This window comes from Alligator mississippiensis, chromosome 6, assembly GCF_030867095.1.
Source record: "Alligator mississippiensis isolate rAllMis1 chromosome 6, rAllMis1, whole genome shotgun sequence".
Taxonomy (NCBI): Eukaryota; Metazoa; Chordata; order Crocodylia; family Alligatoridae; genus Alligator; species Alligator mississippiensis.
Window position 1 is genome coordinate 2,022,211 of NC_081829.1, and position 18,842 is coordinate 2,041,052.

Here is an 18,842-nt window from a genome sequence, read left to right on the forward strand (position 1 = left end):
ATACCGTATCGAAGGCCTTCCTGAAGTCCAGGTATACGACATCCACCCCTCCTCCTGTGTCCAGGCGTTTCGTAACCTGGTCATAGAAAGAGACTAGGTTGGTCAGGCACGATCTGCCTGCCACGAACCCGTGCTGGTTTCCCCTCAGCATCATTTGTCCTACCGGGCTCTCACAAATGTGAGCCTTGATAATTTTTTCAAAGACTTTGCCTAGGATGGAGGTGAGACTGACTGGCCTATAGTTGCCCGGGTCCTCCTTCCTCCCCTTCTTGAAAATGGGGACCACGTTAGCCCTTTTCCAGTCCTCCGGGACCTGGCCCGTGCGCCACGAGCATTCGAATATTCCCGCCAGTGGCTCTGCAATGATGTCGGCCAGTGCCTTCAGCACCCTCGGATGGAGCCCATCCGGGCCTGCCGACTTAAAGGCATCCAGTTCTTCCAAGTGACTCTGCACCGTCTCAGGGTCTACGCATGGCAGTCTGGCGCCTTGCTGCTGCCTCTCTACAACCCCAGTGAGAGACTTGTCGTGCCCCTCGCTTAGGAACACGGAGGCAAAGAACTCGTTGAGGAGTTCAGCCTTGTCCCCCCGTCCGTCACCAATTGTTTCTGCCCATTTATCAGGGGTCCTATTCCTCCCTGGGCCTTCCTTTTACTCCCTATATATCTAAAAAACAATTTCTTGTTGTCCTTTACTTGGGATGCCATCCTCAGCTCCATGGTAGCTTTGGCCCGTCTAACTGCCTCCCTACAAGCACGAGCAGAGGAGGTATATTCGTCTTTGGTGATCTCTCCCTGTTTCCACTTTTTATGTGCTCCCCTTTTGGCCCGCAGGCTGCCCTGGATTTCTCTGGTCAGCCAGGGAAGCCTCCTGGCCCCTTTCCCTCTTTTTCCTCGCATTGGGATCATCTCCCTTTGTGCCCGAAGGATCGTTTCCTTAAGGCACAGCCACCCTTCTTGGGCTCCCATCTCTTCAAAACTCCTACTCTGCAGTGCGTCCTTGACTAATCGCCTGAGTGCGTTGAAATCAGTTTTCCTAAAGTCTAGCACTTTCACCCTACTAGTTACCTTACCCACTCGACGTCTCATGGTGAATTCTATTATTAGGTGATCACTGTCCCCCAGGTGACCACTGATCTGGAGGTCCCCTACCATGTCGTCCCCCGTTGCCAGTACCAGTCCAGTATGGCATTCCCCCCAGTGGGACCATGCACCTCCTGTGTCAGGTGGAGGTCCTGTACGCAGGATAGGAACATGTGTGAACGGTGGGACTTTGCTGTCTGTGTCTCCCAGCAGATGTCTGGATAGTTTAGGTCCCCCATGACTACTGGTGATAGAGGCAATATCTTTTATTAGCACAGCTAGATTTTTTGCAAAAAAAAATTCTTTAATTGCAAGCGTTCAGGCACAAGCACCCTGCAACAGGCATCGGAGAAAGTATTGGAAGAATTCTCCTGGGTAGAAGTGAAAGTTCAGATCTCACAGGAGAGTTGAAGCTTACCACCTAACAACTTCGAGGTAAACAGACTATGCCAACTTTTCTGTGAGCCTAATTGCATATAAAATGATTTTTTTTTTCTGAACAGGAGATTATACCACACCTTCAACTCTCCTATGAAATATGAACTTTCATTTATACGCAGGAGAACTCTGACAGTCTTTTGGCCGATGCCTGATGAAGGGTGTTTGTGCCCAAAAGCTTGCAATTAAGGAATTTTTTTTTTGCAAAGATCTAGTTGGTCTAATAAAAGATATCACCTCTATCATGAGTCCTGACTGCTTTTTCCTCTAGACCAAGAGCGTTTTTCTCTTGGTTACAACCATGGCTACAGCCTGGATACCTGGCACCCTCCTTGTACACACGTGTGCCGTGTACCTTTCACACGGCAACGCGGCGCCTTCCATTTGGAGGGGATCTCTGTTGAAATCCAAGCAGAGGACACTGTCTTGCTGGACCAGTGCAGCCATACCTTGTGCCTTCAAAAAACCATGCTTCGCCAAGCTGGAAGTGTTGCCCGTCCTCCTGATCCTGCATGTCTGTCCATGCATTAAGGGTTATTTTAGGAGAGGCACTGAGAGCAATGCGAGCTGTAAAATCCCAGCCCCCCCCAACCACACACAACATATGTGCCTGAGTCTGGTTTTGCTTGCACCAGCATAAAGTGAGAATAACATCTGTAATGTCAGTGGAGTCACACGGCTGCAAAAGCAGGGAAGCGAGATCAGGATCAGGCCTCTGCTCCTAAGTGGGTTATTAATCACTTCTCCCCGCTCTCACCTGCTGAGAAAAAGACGTCTGGTGTCACCGAAGGAGTCACAGCAGTAGATATCTTCCACGCACACAAATCAGTTCACATTACTGCCCTGCAAAAATGCCATCCTCCCCCCTGCCCGTGCCCTGTCTGCTTTCTCAACGTGAAACCAGGGGCTGCATGACTTCTAGCACCACAACCTCTTAGGGCAGGGGGCTTCAACCTTTCTTCATATGAAGATCCCTAAAAAAAATACATCGACTGGAGGTGCAGAGCCCTTTGAACGGTAAGTGTGGGTGCTCACATACTTTTGATTAATCATAGTCATCTTTCATGGGCCCCTTAGACACAAGGGGTCCACGGCCCACAGGTTGGAAACCAGATGACTTGAAGGTCTAGGCTGTCAGTCCTCAGCGGGCACCGGTGGACCTACCTCCGCCGACTCGGCTGGAGCTCTGCTGAGCTGAGGATCTGGCTCCTGAAAGAGCCGTGCATTAAGTTTCCAGGCCCAGAGATCGATACCTCATTATAAAGCTGGCTGTAAAACTCGGGCTTTAAAACAATATCAAATATTTATACGGCAGACGGGCGGTGCCTGATGCAGAACAGCCCTGCCTTTCTGAGGGCGGCTGCGTCCACCCTCCGCGTCCCTCGCACGTGGGGCCGTCCGTAACCCGTCCGCTGACACCGGCGGGACTCCTCGGCACTCGCACTGGTGCACGGTGAAGTGAGGTCATCGTGTGACAAATGGGTCAGCGGGGGAAGGATGTTCTGATGTCATATTTCTCTCCCGCTTGGTTGGCTGAGTATGATGTCATACCTTTTAGGCTGGGACGACGTGTGACTGGAGCTGGGTGGAAACCAGTCTGAATTGGTACGGGGCTGCTCAGATGATTCCTGCTTCTTCCATTGCAATAATAATAATACTTGGATGATCTGTGAGGTTTTCCCCCCACACAGCACTGCTAGTTAAGGTCCATGGGAGGGGGAGGACTGCGTGTTTCCAAAAAATCAGCCCCCGAGTGTGACCCCAGGCTTTCCCGAGGGAGGAAGGTTCCCTGGCTGGCCTCTCCAAGGAGGAAACCGATGCCCAAAGCGAGCGCCTTGACCACAAAAAATACCCTCTTCGCACGATGCACCATTCAGCTGCAGAGAGACAGTGCTTCAAGGGGTGAAGGAGGGGGACAAAAGGGCACCCCATCCTTGCCTGCAGGGACAACAGGGGCTTATGAAAGAAATGTATGAACGTCACAGCAGCAAACCCCAATGCCATCGCCTCGCTCCTGAAACAGGGGGTGGGGAAGATGCAGATGTGATGCCGGGGTCAGAGAACATGAAAGGAGTGGTGCTGCGATCTGAAGGGGACGGATCTGTATCTCCCAAATAGATAGAGCAGATCTGGCTCTGATCTGAGGCACTTGCTGAATACTTGAAAGGGAGCTATAACGGATGAGATGGAGAAAATTGCATGCCAAGTTCTGCAAATTGTGAGGGTGACTGATCTGAATGTCAAGATAGGGCTGGAGGAAGCGAGGAGGATCGCATCGCGGATGGAAACATATTCCCCACATCAGGAGATGGCTTTCGCGCAATCACTTTTTGTAAATCTCCCAATTAGCACGGGCTCCCGTCTGAGAGCTGATCCTTCCAGACTAGACGGGAAGAGGCACTTGCCGCCTCCTAAACAGCAACGTGTCCTCGGGCAGAGATGCAGCCAATGGAAGAACTTGATAAAACATGAAAGCCTCCAAGAGCGATGGATGCTGCTGCAAAATTTTAATCATGCTCAGAGAAAAATGCTTGCTGGTGCATCTTAGCGGGATGAATCCAGCCTGATGATCTTCCTGGAGATGGGGAGAGGTGTAGTGGTGAGTGTTGTTAGCGCTCAGCTTTTTTGCTAAAGAGCGTCCCTAGTTGTGAAAGATGCAAAACTGCGGAAAATAATCCCTGCCTTGGGGTTTTTATGACCAATTTTGGGCTGTGCCTTGGCTTTGGTATCCCAGATGTTTTGCAATGCTCTTGGCCTTGCACGTTGGATCAGGCAGAAACCAGCAGCTGAACGAAGTGTCGCTCGTCAGTTAAAAACCTCCACGCCCGAGCCCTCGCTGTCCGTGGAGAGAAGGCTGGCTCAGTGCGTATCATGTTTGCTTGGGATCTGGGAGCTGTGGGGCCAATTCCTTGATCTGCCATAGGGTTACCATGTGGCCTTAGCCTCAGATCTAAGGGGGACTCAGTTTTCCATCTGTACAATGGGGCTAGTAGCACCTCCTACCCCACTCCCTCCCCAAAGGATGTTTGAGGATTAATAACCTGTATGGACGAAGTGGTTAGGCATGTAATTAGCACCCGTCCTATGGAGAGAGCATATTTCGGGAATATAAAGCACATATGTCAGCAGAGAGGAAGGGTGGCCTGGTCATTAAGAGGCTGAGCTGGGGTCTCATTCGTGGCACTGAGCATTGTGCATTCGTGAACACACAACCAAAATCTATCTTGTGCCCAATCAGACCGGTGACGGGCTGGATGACTGCAGTAGATCCGGATCCTGCGTCTAAGCCCAGCAGTTACGGGTTGCAGATGATCCCATTGTTCGGCATCTAAGCTGGCTCTGCATCCACATATGGACACTTGTAGGACCGCAGCTGTTGCTCGTTCAGTAGGCGCGAGGCTACGTGTCCAAGGAGCGTCCCAAATGCCCTGCAGACATCCAAATCTGGGCAATCAGAAGCCCAGGTGTGGTGCACAAAGCTGTCCCGTGTCCCTGGCTGTGCCAAAGCTCAGCTCTGACGTGACTCATCTTGGCACTGTCTGCCGAGATCAACAGCCTCCGTGGTGACTGTGCACGCCCATGGGGAGAGCAGCTGGGCTTTTCCTGGCATGGCAGAGCCGCTGCCTACATGCGTGTGTACCGCTGCAGTTATTGGTGCTCTAGCCCAGTCTCGGTGTTGGGTGCAGCAGGAGTGTTGCATTAGCCGTCCTTTTCTTATTTATTTTTTTGCACCTCTAGTGCCCTGGGCTCAAATGTGGATGAGGTTACAAGCAAAGTGAGGCTTTGCAACCTGTCTAAGTCCCTCATGTTGTCCTGTTTCCAGCGGTGAACGACCACGCAGTCAAAGGAGCTGCCGGTCAAGACAGAGGGGCACTGGCAGAGCTGCATGGGGAGCCAAGGGCTGGCATAGCACCCCCCACCCCTTCCCTTGGACTTCTGTGCTGATTGTATTGGTTGCACACAGCAGGTTAGATCCTGGAGGCATTGCAGGAATTAATAAGCAGGTTCCAACCAAGATCAGGGCTTCTTGCATGTAGGCTTTGTCTCCCTCCAGGAGCTTGTAAGCTGCCTAGACAAGGCAGGCAAGGGCAATGGGAAGGGACTGGCTGAAGGTCACGGGTTTCCTGACTCCCAGACTTGTGCCCTGCCCACTAGGCAGCATTCGCACGCTCCTACAGAGCAGCTGGCATCCTTCTCCGTGGGGTAGGCGTTCTCCAGCATCCTCAGCCAGAGCTCATGGATGCTGAGCCCTTCCGACAGCCTGCCCAAAGGCTTCATTCTGCCCTTGGCTCCGCTACCCTGGCCTGGTAAAACAAGCGCATGCCAGCAGAAGGGAGCTGTCATGGGGACAACATCTACAGCAGGAGAAAAAATGCCATTAATTTGCTGAATTTCCTCATTACACCGTGATGCTCTGGTCTGATTTATCTTTCTCCACCTGGCTTGCGAGCACAGTGGTTTCCGCCAGGGCTTCCAAACCCACGCACCCTGCAATAATAAGGTGTAAATCCACACAGGCCCTACTCTTTTCCCCCAATTGGGGCCATTGCATTTATCGGGTTACACACACACGCCTTTCCTTCTCGGTGCGGTTGTTGATGACATGGCTGCTGCTCTCTGGGACTGGCCCAGCCTTTGCGTTTCATCGACGGTGGCTGGATGTCCTTCAGACGGGGAGCTGAGCTCTGTCGGCCAGATAAATGGAGCTGTCGCTATCAAGCCTTTAGTAGGGGTGGTGGGAGCTGTGGGCATCCTCTTCTGGGTGCCCCCTCCTGCCACGAGGCATCTGCCGCAGCAATAACTAATTCCACACCTGGCACGACACCTAATCCACCATCTGGACCTGCCTGGGCAGGGGAGAGCTGCCTTTTCCTGCAGCTGGTTGTCTCCCAGTGCATTGCACAGAGGGATAACAGAACAGCGCAAGCAGGGAAGGAAATGGGGTTTTGAAAGGCAAAACATTGCAAAAGGCCAAAACTGGCACCTTGTCTTAATGAGAGCAGGAGGAGTCCTAGCAAATCTCCCATGCTTGTCAACACAGGTCAGGACTTCAACTTCCTGCCTTGGGAACCCCTGAGATCAGATTTGCAGCATGGCAATGGGAGAGAAACGCCCAGCCCTTGCAAAAGGCATCTCACAAGCCATTTCCATAGGCCCTGGCTTCCCCGTTCCCAGATGCTGCAGGCACAGCCCTGTCCCCTGCAGAGCACTGCAGGGAGCCGGCAGAGCTAATTACATGCACCCCATAATTAGCAACTTCCCCATGCACTCAAAAGTTAAGTTTCCAGCTCCCTTGTATGGAGCAATAGTAGGCGTCAATGCCCTTGTCCACACCGCGTGTGATACATCAGAGAGGGCCGTTCATCTCCACCACAGCCACGCTCGCAGTGTTACAGCCACTGTGGATGTGGGTGTGGATGTGGGTGTGAGTGGGTGGCCTGAAGGGGAAAGAATTCAAATTGCCCTTGGGCATCCATCTTATTCTTGCACTGCAAGGGACTAAAGTCGGGTGAGCGGCATAATCTGTGCCACCTCCATCAGTGGCATGAGCCAGCTTGTGTCTGAAGCACGAAGTGGCTGACAGGAGCCTGGACTTGGGTCCCTAACGCCAAGACTAAAGGTCAAGTTGCCTGCTGGACTGCTCAAGAGACTCGGCATGGTGTGGGCAGCTCATACTGGACTGAAGCTGGGCCTGGGGGTAGGTTAGAGCTGTCCTGGCAGCTGCTCGACCTCGTGGCATCCTTCCTGCCAGCTGAAAGCGATGCTCTATGGCTGGTGCAGAGGACTGCAGTGGCTGCTTCTGGCTTTAAACACGTCCCACCCACTTCCCCAGGGCATCCCCTATGCCAAAAGCTGCGGAGAACCTGCAGAAGGCAGGTATCCCTCCAGCCCCTGCTCCGAAGCGCCGTTCTAGGGGCACTTCCATCACAGCTGATGCAGTGCACGACCTAGCTGGTTACAGAAAACCAATCATGCCGTATACCAAGTGCAAACACCGGAAAACCAATTATGCCAAATACCAAGTGCATGTGAATCCATTAGGATCCTGCTCACAGGCAATTTGCTGATCTGAAAAGGGGTGAAATTCATGGACCCGCCGTTGGGGTCTACGTTAAGCCCCGCGGTCCCTGCGCACGCCTCCAGGAACCAAACGAAATAAAAGCAAGCAGGAGGAACAAACAAATGCCCTCCAGAGCAGGGGGATTACCAGAAATGCCGTGAAGCCCCTTGTGCTAATGCAGAACAGTGATGCACATTAGGGACTGCAGCTCCATTTCGCGTCTTGCCTTCGCCGAGCCTGGAAACCGTGATTCACAGCAGCACTTTCAAAGTCTTCATAGAAGAGGCGTGGGACTGGGAGGAGAATCCAGACCCAGACAGATGCAAGCGCCTTTTGCAGAGAGGAATACACTAAGCAGGGCTTTGAAGCAAAGAGCGATTTCTTTTTCCCTCAGTGGAGAAGTTCATTGCCAATGGAGAGGGCGCTGGTCCGGAAGATGGGAGCCTTGCGCTCTGTTTCCAACTCTGCCAGCAGCCGTCTACATGGATGGTCCATATGCATGCTCCTGCCTTGAGTCAGGGATAGGACTAGATGTGATCTGAGGACCGTGCCAGCCCTATTTTCCTATGACCTCAGGCAAGTCGTGTAATCTCTTTCTTGCCAGGTGTATCTTTATTGCAAGCTCTTGAAGGCACGGGCAGTCTCTTACTCCGTGTAGGTACAGCGCCTGCCACAAGAAAGTCCCAACTATGGTTGATATCACTGTCAGGAAGGGGCGGTAGATGATGTGCAGTGTCAACCACATCAAACCTCTGTGCCTTGGTTTGTCCCCTGTATAACATGGGCAGGGACCGTATTCCTGTCACCACCAGCTTGGGACTGTCGGCGGAGGAGCAGTAGATGAGGAATAAGTGTGGTGCTGATTCCTGAACAAGGAGGCACAGGTGGAGGTTGCACAAGGTGGAAGACCCCCTGAGCAGCCCAAGATGGTACCCCCAGCTCCCTTCACGATGAACAGAGCCAAGGCCTGGGACACAATGCCCGTGCTGCAGCGTAGCTTTCATCTCAGGCCTCCTCCTGGCACGCCTGACCCATTGCTATCATACAATTAACAACTGGCCGCCCATTGGTACCCGACAGAAGCAACCGGTACGAGGTTGGCCTTGCTGTCGAAGCATAGACGGGTACTGGGATCCAGTCCTGCCTCTATCCCAGCCCCCTCGTGCAACCCGGAGCAAGCCCCAGGTACCATTTTGGGGTTCTCAGCTGGCGACACCGTGGGACTAAGTCTCCTCTTGTGCCAACCCCTGCAGCCCCCAGCCGAACTGGTGAGCACGTCATTTCCCGTCAGCTCGTTAGCTCGCCCCTGTGAACTCTGCGCTATACCTCAGCCTCGTTTGTGACCTGTCTCTGTAAAGGTACCGGCGCCAGCAGGATTTTGATTTCACTGTGCATGTCCTGCTGGAAGAAAATCTTCAAGGCAATAATATTCTGGACTAGACAGAGCCATGGATACCAATATTTATCATCGTCAGCCTGCATTTCAGCTGACAGCCCTGGAAATACCAATGTCATCACAATGAATGACTACTGCTACTAATAATAGTAGGATCAACTACATTTATACAGTGGCTATACATATACATACAAATATACATCAGTGTGTGCACGTGTATGCACATGCACACGCACGTGAAATAGTATGGTCGGGTGGGGTGGGGTGGGGAACTCAGTTGACAGTATTTTAGAGTTAAGGGTATAGATTCTCCATGTGTAAAATGAGGTTTTGGACATGTCTGTGCTTTTTATTACCTCCCCCTCCCTCCTGCCTATAAACTTCAGCAATGTTGCCAAGAGAAACCCATCACCTTTTCTCAGCCAGCTCTAAAAATGGCTTTTTTGTGAGCAAAACCTATGAAGTGTCATTCTGGAGGAAGTGGCGATGCTCTTGTGGCTGGAGCAGTTCTGCAGTTAGGAAATATCCTTGTGTTTCTGGGCACGCATACACACAGCAGAGAAGGGGATGGGACAAACGCACGCACGTACTGCAAAGCTCCCCCTACTTTAACCTGGGGTGCATGGTTCACCTATCCTTGCTATGCTGTAGACTCTCTTGGTGGGATTTTTCTTTCCCCTCTGACAATTTCTTGCCAGGTGCAAGGGATGGAGAAGTGTCCCGGGGTCATAAGAGCTGTTTGTGGAGCTCCCCCAAGAGCTGCAGCCCGGCAGAGGTGCCAGGAAGGGCTGTGGCCTTGCAGCTTGCTGCCACATAGCCAGGCCCTACATTGCTGCAGAGCTGGGCAGCTGATCTGGATGACTTCTGAACAAGCAGCCTAGACCCCAGGTGCTAAGTGGAGGTACCTGCTGAATCTGGGCACCTATGCAGGTTGGGGGTTGGCACAGCCTGGGCAGAAACACCCATAGGAGATATGGGGGCAACTCCCACTGATGTCAAAGGGAATGAGGAGCCTAAATCCCTCTGAAGCACTTCAGAGACTGTAGTGGTGAAAGCCCCCTAAACACTTTCCCTATGCCCGAAGAAGGGCGTTTGTGCCTGAAAGCTTGAAAAGAACAATTTTTTCCAATTATTTAGTTGGTCTAATAAAAGATACCACATTTACCCACCGTGTCCCTAAACACTTAGAAATTCATCTCCTTGGAGCTGGAGATCTTACCTACAGCGAGAGCAACATCCCAGCCGCATCCGCCCACAGCAACGTCTGTACGAGCAGCCTCTAGAGCCGTCGCACGGGCTTCGGCTGACTTCCTGCCACGGAACAAATGCTTAATTTATTAGCGTTTGCCATTTGCAGGCTGAATAAATAACGGAGCTTGCCGAGGAGAGATAGGGACGAGCGTATTGAGGAGCACGGCCCGCCACGGGAAACGGATGGGCTTGTTTTCTTCCCTGAATAAGCGGAGTGAGACACCGCCAGCTCTTCTGTTCCTTATCACTGTACGTGAACAAATGAATTAACTGGGTTTTTCTTTTGGTCCAGAAAATTGCACATAAGTTACGGAAGGGCACAACACCCACCACCACGGACGCTTCAGCGACCAGCTCTTACGGCCCCCCCGCGAGGAAAGGAAGGACTGTTGTACAGTCCCTGTCTAGCAAACCGAGGCCCGAGGCACATTGAGCTGCTGGAGAGACTCAGGAAACCCCCAGCTCAGCAGCTGGCCTGCTGTGTGACGAAGCAACTCACTTCACCTCTCCAGGCCTCGGTTTCCCATCTGTAAAATGGATCTGCTTTGTGAAGCAGTTTGAATACCAAAGGTAATGAGAGCGAGGGGTGAGCACTAGAGTCGCCGTCGAGGATTGGCGTCCTTGTGCATGGCTGACCTGGCTTCTGGCTGCTTTCAGGACTCCGGTGACCTGCACCAAGTGCATTTCCTTAGCAGAGGCGACCGCTGAACCCCTCTCCGTGGGCTGTAGTGGTGAGCCATGCACACCGTCTACAAGCACCCTGGGGCCCTCAGATGTAAGTGCCATTATGAGAGGAGGAAACCCATGACCACGACCCCTTTTGAAGTCCTAGCCACCAGGTTACTTCATGCCCATCTCTGACACAGACTCTCTAAAGGGCGCCTGCTCGAGGTCATGCCTCCAGACCTTCGTTCTTCCTACAGTAGGTGCAAGATATTTAGTCCTGGGTAAGACGACTCTCCAGACCTACCCCTCTCCTCCCTAGACGCTCTCTCGACATGGACAGCCGTGGTGGAGCTACTTCCGTGGACGATGGGAGTTGCATTCGCTCTCTTGACATCAATATTGCTCTGCTTATTCACACAGCCTAGAGCACAAATTCCCCCTCTCGTCTCGATGAAGCTGCCTGTTTTGCTCCATGCAGGCGCGATGCTGGATCCAAGTGACAGCTACACCGCTGAGTGACATGTAACACATCAGGTACTTTCAGAAGAGAGAGACGGCCGTGCATCCGTGGTGTTCAAAACCCCTCGGGGCTTGCCGTGTGCGGGATGTGCTTGATCACATCCACCCCAAGCTCTCTGCGGAGCACCATGGGGGAGCGGGGAACACAGCCCGTTGTGCCCAGTGGGGAGGGAGAGAAAGCAGGGAAATATTAAATGAACAGTGCCTTGGGCAAACACCCATGGGGGTGGCATTTGCAATTTTTATAAAGCACCGAAAGCCCAAGGAGATTGGAACAAGGTCTGTTCTGCCGTGGGGCTGCACAGACGCTCACCCCTGCGACTCGCTCGCTCAGGTGGAGAAGTGGGTGAGAAACAGGGGTTTTTCTTTCCCCATCTTTGCAAAAGATTCAAGGAGTCAAAAAAGTTTTCCCCGTCCTGAATGGGGACAGGACACCAAAAGCACCTTGTGTAAGCTGGCAAATCCGCCGAAGGAGGAATTCAGGTGGAGTCTAGCAAAACGTTGGCTTGCCAAAGGGTCTTCGTTTTGGCCGTGAGCATTTTCCATACGTCTCTTCTCGTCGGGCTGATTTGGAAGCAGAAACTCCCCACGGTTGCTAAAGTAGAAGCAAGAGTTTGCCACTGAAACTCAGAGAAAGTGTGTATGTGCGCACGTGTATGTGTGTGCACGTGCAAGAGAAGTGTTTGTGAGATGCAGAAGTTTTTCTATTTGTCTTGGTGTTTGTAGCTGTCCTGGGCCTAGATGCATGAAGGCATCTAAGTCCTATTGGCTTCAATGGGAAATGAGGCACCTACATAAGCATGTAAATCCCTTTGTAGCTCTGGCCCTGAGTCTCTGCGTGAGTGGGTTTTCATGCCATGCTTACTGCAATGGTGTGTGTGAGTTGGTTTACGTGTGCCCTTGAGCGCGTGTGCGCATGTGTCTCTGTGCGTGGGCTAGGCTGAGTGCACACGCCTGTGTGGTCCTGCGTGCAGGCCTGCGGTTGGGAGGCCCGTGTCTGCGCAGCGGTGTGGGGATGTGTAGGTACCAGATGCCAGGCTCCCGTCTGTCCGTCTTTTAAACAGAGCCCGTCAAGCAGCCAGGGCTCGAGTACAGCAAAATGCCAGAAGATATAAACATATTAATGGAGCGCTTTGCATTTGCATTTGCATTTGTATTTGCATTTGCAAAGCACCTCAGCCAAAGGCATGGATTAATCCCAAGCGCCAAATCTCTTTCTCTTCTGTTCTTCGGTTTCATGAGACCTTCCCCCCGCTCTCCTCGGGAGGCTCCTCTCCATCCAGCCCCCAAAGGTGCTGGGCGGGTGGGTGAATTCAGGGCTGCTTTCCAGTCCCGCACGCCCACTCCTCTCCTCTGCTCTCCAAGGATGTTCATTAACCATGTTGCCAGGCTGGAGAAGACACAGAGGCAACTGAAGAGTCGTTAAAGAAAGAGAGGCGGTAATAATATACAAAGCACGGTGGAGGAATCGCATTTTGATTGCTTCTTCTCCCACGGTGTCCAGCTTCCCTCACCAGCCTCAGTAGACAGGTAGGTTGTGGTTGCTAAGCTACAGATGAGGAAATCCTCTCGTTGGCATCCTTCCGCTCCCCATGACGGATGTCTCTGGCGTTCGTGCTATGGCTAGATGGGCAACGCCGGCCGAGTGTGGCCTGGCTGAGACGGGGAAGGGCAAGGCAGGTTCAGCACGGCCACGGCGTGTCACCGGTTGCAGAGCACGGTGCTAAATGGAGCTAAGCATAAGGGGGGCAGATCCTGACCGCCAGTTGAAGCCATCAAAGGGCACAAGCTGGCTGTGCTCCCTGTACCAGCTGGAGGTGCAAAGGGCCGTCCGGAGCAGGGAGTGGGGTAGGGACAATCTGCAACCCAGCCTGAGTGTGAAGAGCTGAGCTCCAGAAAGCCTGGAGGGACGTGGAGGGGGTGAAACGGAGGCCACGGCTCCAGGGACGTGGAGCAGAAAGGGGCCTGCTGCAGAGCCACGGAGGACCTGGCCCGGGCACTCACTGGAGCTAAACCCTGAGGTCTTTGATGCATCAGCTGGGACTCGAGTGAGGGACACGCAGCTTGCCGGGCTTCGTGCTGACCACACAGCAGCATCTCCTCCCCACGTGCCCATGGCTGAAGCTGGAAGTGGTCCCAAGCAGACAGAGCAGGCGAGGGTGCTCAGTGCCGGCGATGGTGGGAGATGCCAGGCAGGGAGGCTGAAGGCTATTTAACCCCAGCACGGGCAGGACCTGGACAAGGGCTGGAGGACGTCCCTCTCTCAATGCAGCACAACCCCGGGGCGGAGGGCTGCCCAGAGGAACGTCTGGCTTCTCCATCAGAGCTAGGGCAGGGGTGCTGCTAGGGGTGGGCCAAGGAGCCGGTCTCAAGAGCAGGTCCTTGCCACCTGGACGTGTCACGTGCGTTAGACTCCGACGACGTCCGGCTCTGGCTGACTTCACTCCTATCTGCCGGACAAGCCTGCCACGCCTGCGTCTCAATCCTTTCCCATCCGCTCGTCAACCACGGCCATTAAACGATGCAACAAAGGAAGATCAGAGGCAACGGCGGGAGAAAAGACAACCGCGAGCCCCTCTAGATTTAGCCGAGGACAAATGTGTAACTCAATGTGTTTAATCTCTCCTCTCAGTTCTCTTTTATAGTCCCTGCGACAGAGACTCTCTTATTACTGAGCTGGAACAGCCTCTGGCTGCTCACGTATCGTTCCTGCCCCTGAACGCTGGCGAGTTTATTTCTATGTCTTTCAGGAGAATAAAGGAAGGGAGAGCGGGGAGGAGGGGGAGGAAATTACCTTCTCAAATCAGCTGTCTCGACTTCGGGAATGGGTGAGAAAAAAGAAGAGGGTGGGGGGGAAAACCCTTTGAAGCTGCGAAAAATGGTAATGAGCTTGTGGAAGACAAGAGGCATCATCAGCTCTTATTGTCTTACAACAAACAGTTTTGCCTTCCTTTCCTCCGGCGGGGCCAGTCCCGAGCGGTGTAAGCTCTCGCAGTGGCTAGGGCTGGGGTTGGCATGGGGAGATGCTGGTCGGGACTGATCCAGGAAGAGAATTGGTGTAAAGCGTGAAGCAGGCGCGGCTCCAGAGGGACGATCCCGCTCCCAGAAATGCATCCGGCACCGGTCAGTGCCCTGCAGCCATGACCCAGAACGCCTCAGGCCAAATCCGGAGCAGAGGGAAACCCCCAGGGTCCAGCAGGGATGTGCAGGGACATCCGTTTGTTCTCCCCCTGGCTTCCCCCTCGCCACTGGGCTGATGATGCTCTTCTACCCCCACTGCAGCCTGGCACTGCCCGCTCCTCCCAGCAACGAAGGCATGTCGCGGCTCATTCCCCCCCTCACAGCATGCACGGCGGGGGCATCCCAGCCGGTGGCTCGGGTCTCCAGTCTGCCCAACAAACCCAGAAGCAAACGGCGCGTCTCGAAGGCGGCGGCCGGATCAGCCAGGGCCCAGGCGGCCGGCTCCACGGCTGCTTGCGGTCTGGCCTTCTGCTTCTGGATTCAGGGGCTGTGAGCGGGCCAGCATCTGACTGGGGGAGCTTGCTGCATTTTACGGCAGGCTTTTACTTTTAATGATCACTTAGGTCATAGCAGCTGCTGAGGCCGGTTTGCAGGGACCCTCAGAGGCTTTGCTGGACCCGCAAGGACAGGGCCGTGCCAGTGCAAACTGAGCATGGGTCCCACTCCGGCATCGCAGCAGCACTCACCTACGAGGGCAGGATGAAGGCTGATTAGCACTGCTCGGGGAGCGCAGGTGGAGAGCTCCTGGGATGTGCTCCTGGACAGGCTGAGATGAGGCCTGTCTAGGTGGGGCCACCAGAGTTTTAAAAGTCAGTTTAAAAGTTGGTTGAAAAGTTTAAAACAATGGCTGCCGGAGTTTTAAAAGTCGGGGCGACCATTTATTCTCCAAGCAGAGCTTTACAATGCTAACTAAATTCACGGCTCAATTAGGACAGCGTAAGGCAGGTCCGATGTTCTGGCTTTGACTATTCAGCAGAGCCAGGTGATGCATCCGGCCTCTTCCTTCCCAGGGCAGAGCCCAGCCTCAACTGTTCTGGTCTGCCCGTGGCCTGCCATCCCTCCCAGTTCACAGACGGGCTTTAAATGAAGCTGGACCATTGATTTTTCCCTTGCTGATATGCAATAGCACGGGTCTGACAGCTCAGACCGGTGTCAGGCTTCGGGAGGGCTGGAGCCCGCAGGGTACTGCTTTCAGTGCTGCCACGCCAGTGCCGTTCACGGCTGGCTTTCAGCCCCCAACCCGGAGACCGCACCGGGCACCGCTGCTGCTCCCGCTACCGAGCTGCCCACACAGCATCTGGTTGGAGCACATCTCAGCCCCTAGCACAAGGCAAGAAAGCCTCAGGAAATGTGAAGGGACTTTTGTACAGCTCCTGGCACAAAGGCGACCCAGTCCTGCCTAGGGCAATTAGGTGCCAATGCAGATCACAACAGCAACAATACAAATATCATCATGTCATAATAACTATGATTATTATGATTGATGATGACCATAACAAGAATACCTACTGCCTGTTATAGCTTATCGGTCTTACCGTTGCAGATCGACATCCAGATTGAGATTAGGGCTCCCTCGTGCTATATCCTAAACGCGCGCTCGAGGAGAGACGGCCCCTGCCCTGGCGAGCCGCCGGTGCAAACGGACAAGGCAGACGATGTGGAAGGAGGCAGGAGGTAGCAGCACCCCTCCTGTCCATGAGATCGCAGGCAGAGAGGAGGCAAGAGCCAGCCTCATGCATGACCTCCAGTCCCTTTTCAGGAGCAAAGACAAGGGCTGGGTTTCCAAAGAGTCCAACACGTGGGGTGGTCCGCGTGCGGCTGGACCGTGTTCGCGTGGTCGAAAGCAGGATGTATGAACGCAGACCGCGGCAACCACCTGCGCTTCAGGGCTGGACCTTGTTGAAACTCTTCCAGCTGCTCTTCCAGCTTGCGTGACCTCCTCTCATCCTCCCGGAGGAACAGCTGGATGAGCCTGACCGCGTCCCTCCTGCCAGAACGCGCCGCTCCTGGCCTAGCTATTAGTTTCCCCAAGCAGCTCAATCTTCCCCAGCAGGTTTTATGTTCAGACAACGGTGGCATGAATCGCTCCTTTCTGGAGGAGGTTTTTATTAAAGTCCTCCGTTCATTCACTCTTGCCCTGCATTATTTAATAACGTGCGAGCCAGGCCACATTTCAAACACTTTATTATTGGGCAGATGGATCTGCTCTTCTTCCAGCAAGCCCACGGTACATGGAAGTCCAGGCTAGGCTGACGGTGACCCAAGGTTTCCTAGGTATAAGCAGACCTTAGATGCTGCCGATATGGGGCCATTCACTGGGATCCTACTGGGACCCGTTCTCCAACCCCAGCTACACCAAAGCAAACCCCAAGCCTGTCCTATGACATTAGCAGGCCAAAGCCCAGCAGTTATAAACCAGTCTGGCTCCTTTACTGGAGCTCTCCCTGCAGTGGGGTTTCTTACTGGGAAAGCCAAGTGGGAAATTTCCTCCTGGGAAAGACTGGTGTCACTCCAGATTCACACCAGTTTTAACCCAAAGCAGAAGCTGTCCCATTAGTCATTCCTTGTTGCTTATGCATTTGCAGCAAGAGTCGGTGCATGCATCAAGGGCCACCCTGAAGAGGGACCAAAGGCTGGTCTCAGGATAAGGCCGACAAAGCCCCGCACCTCCCCGGTACCGGGCAATGAAAGCCGCAGGGGAATCCACTACAGAAAAGCTATGCATACCCACAGCCACATCGGTAATTAAAACCTGATGCGAATGATGAGGGTTCGATTCTGCTCCCAGCGGGAGCCCAGGAGAAGCTAACTGAATCCAGCGCGGGTTGCCTCTGGCTTTGCCCGGTGCTGCGCGAGACCTGGCTCCGCGCCGGCATCGCTGTTTGTTCGGGATCTCACGTTGTGGGGTTTGGAGACTCATTAAGATAACAAATGATGGTGCTGCTCTCCGCGAGCCTCGTAGATCTTCCCCTAATCGCGGTTTCCAAAGCGCGGGAGGAGGGAAGCACGGGTTCAGCCGCTGCTTTGCTTCGGAGCTGTTACCGAGAAGCTCAGCCTGCAAGGTCCAGGCCAAGTTTAAAAGCTGCTGGTCCCATGACCTAAATCACTGGGACTTCGCTCCCGGATCACCTGCCTTTCCTGTGGTCTCCCTTCCTCGCTCTAGGGGAGGCAATGTGGTGCAGCGGGCAGGGCACTGAGCACAGAAACCCACTGGAAAACACCCTGGCCTTCGGACGTGGCAGACGGGATCATCTCTGAGGTCCGTGGAGCCCAAATTGGATCTCACGACACGGGCTGGGACTGTGGGATAAGCAGCCCTCACAAAGGTTTCATGCTAATCCCTGAGCCGGGGGCTCGGAGGACTTGCCCCTTGCAAGCTTTCCGCTTCCAACTTATCTCAACCTTTATGCATTCAAACACGGGCCCGGTGAGCCAAAGCACCCTGCAGAGCGGGGTATCTAGGTGAGTATCTAGGGTATCTATAAGTGAGTGGTCTCAGAATTAGCCCCTTCCAGATAGCGTTGCAATAAGCCTGGGACGTGAGGAAGCGGTCCCCTTGGGAGGTCTGATCCAATACCCATCAATGCCAACCAGTCTTGCAGTGGTCTCTGGATCAAACTGCTGGTTGGGGGTGAACCCTGTGTTCCTGTCCCCATCTGCTAGTTTGCCCCTTTGGGAGCTTTCCTTAGCTAGCAGGGCGAAGGTGCGGACAAAGATGCCGGGTGACGGCTCTTTATTGCAGCTCATGATGCTGCCGCTGAAATCCATTTGTGCTGCAGGGCTGGGCATGCCTCAAAGCACCGCATTTCTTGGCACAAATACAACCTGGGGTGAGCTCAGACCCCAGGACAGGCGTGGCTAGGAGGGGAGCACCAGGTAGGACGGTGCTGGGAGGGGGTCTCCGTGTGGATCTGCAGACCGGCCGTGATGAGGCTGCTAAAAGGAAAGGTGCCAGGTCTTACTAATGCTCTTGGAAATGCTACAGAAGCCGACATGGCAGCCTGACGAGCGTGCAGAGCAGGGCAGGGGCTGAGAAAGCTTCGAAAGCAGGCAGCGCTCAGATGTAGCCTGCCCCCACAAACAGCAGCCGCTGGCTTCTCATTAAAATCCTGCTGGCCCTTTTATGAGCTGCTAGGAATTTGGGCACAGCCGTCGGCTCTGTATCTGGAGCGGGGAGGGCTGGGGGACGGGATCAGTGACCCGGACACTGCAGCATCTCCCTAAACTAGCATCCTGAACCCAAACCGCGCTCCAGCGTGGGCACAAATCTACCTGCATGCAGGATTGGGATCCGATATAGGAGGGTCTGGAGAGATGCTATTTATCCCGGTACCTCCGAGTGAGTTTTGGCTGAACTGTCACCCCTGCTTTCGAGATCAGGAGCCTCTGTGTCACCCCATGCTGTAATGG

The 18,842-nt window shown here is 53.8% G+C and overlaps 1 long non-coding RNA gene across 1 annotated transcript in view; it reads left to right on the plus strand.

Annotated features, from left to right (window-relative positions):
• Window positions 1-16,561, plus strand: part of LOC132251110 (uncharacterized) — a 35,948-nt gene extending 19,387 nt beyond the window's left edge. The window contains exon 2 of the long non-coding RNA XR_009462906.1: window positions 15,976-16,561. This is a non-coding gene — a long non-coding RNA (uncharacterized LOC132251110). The remainder of the gene's footprint in view (window positions 1-15,975) is intronic.
• Window positions 16,562-18,842: the final 2,281 nt, after the last annotated feature.